Genomic DNA, 1,429 nt, shown 5'->3' with positions numbered 1-1,429 from the left:
CTACTTGGGAGGCTGAGGCAGGAGAATTGCCTGAACTCGGGAGGCAGAGGGTGTAGTGAGCTGAGATTGTGCCACTACACTCCAGCCTGGGTGACAAAGTGAGACTCCATCTCAAAAAAAAAGAAGAAAGTAAAGGACTTCGGGAGGCTGAGGTGAGTGGATAACTTAAGCCCAGGAGTTCGACATCAGCCTGAGCAACATACGGGGACCTAGTCTCTACAGAAAATTTAAAAATTAGCCAGGCTTGGTGTTCTGCACCTGTAGTCTCAGCTACTTGGGAGGCTGGGGCGGCAGGATTGCTTGAGCCCAGGAGGTAGAGGCTGCAGTGAACTATGATCATGCCACTGCACTCCAGCCTGGGCAACAGAGCAAGACACTGTCAATAAATAAATAAATAAATAAATAAATAAAGTGAGCAAAATCCCCTGGTGACCATCCAGCAGGCCCCAGAGACAAAAACTCCTCATCTGAGGAATTTGGAAGTTATCAGACTTCCCTGTTATCTAAAGACACTTGGTTCCAGGCCTCTTTTCAACTTAAAATGTATATGTAACTAGGATTTCTATACATCTCCGGAATGCATGCATGCCAAAACTAGTTGTTCAACCCTTGCTAACATTAAGACACCAAAATGTCTAAAAATGTAATCATTTATCATGCAGGTTACCCTTCAGCTCCTGCTTTAGGTTCATAAATATCCCTAAGGAAAAGACCACTGCAGTGGCTCAGTGCTCTCGTTGACGCGCCCCACTGCACTTTTCTGCAATGTTCCTTCTTTCTATAATAATAAAACTTTCCTTTTTCACACCTGTACTGTTGTCAGCAAATTCTTCTTACCAATCCTCAAGTTGACTGTTACCAGAAAGGGGTCTCAGTCCAGACCCCAAGAGAGGGTTCTTCAACCTCTCCCAAGAAAGAATTCAGGGTGAGTCTATAAAGTGAAAGCAAGTTTATTAAGAAAGTAAAGGAATCAGTGGGGTGCAGTGGCTCACTCCTGTAATCCCAGCACTTTGGGAGGGCGAGGCGGGCAGATCACAAAGTCAGGAATTCGAGACCAGCCTGGTCAACATGGTGCAATCCCGTCTCTACTAAAAATACAAAAATTCGTTGGGTGTGGTGGTGGGCACCTGTAATCCCAGCTGTTTGGGAGGCTGAGGCAGGAGAATCGTTTGAACCCAGGAGGCGGAGGGGGCAGGGAGCTAAGATCATGCCATTGCACTCCAGCCTAGGCAACAGGGCGAGACTGTCTCATAAAAAAGAAAGAAAGAAAGAAAGAAATATATTCATGTACATTTCCACATTTCTGATAAAACAACATAGGGTCTATACACTATAGTCTATTTGTGGTTTTTTTCACCTCATTGTAGCCCCTTCTCAAGGCCCTAAAACTAGTGGAGCCAGTGAGCTATTGGGGAGTTCCTGAAGGGCG

This window comes from Colobus angolensis, unplaced genomic scaffold (genome assembly GCF_000951035.1).
Source record: "Colobus angolensis palliatus isolate OR3802 unplaced genomic scaffold, Cang.pa_1.0 Scaffold264, whole genome shotgun sequence".
In the NCBI taxonomy this organism is placed as follows: domain Eukaryota; kingdom Metazoa; phylum Chordata; class Mammalia; order Primates; family Cercopithecidae; genus Colobus; species Colobus angolensis.
The sequence above is the reverse complement of the archived record's forward strand: the minus strand, read 5'-3'. Positions refer to the sequence as shown.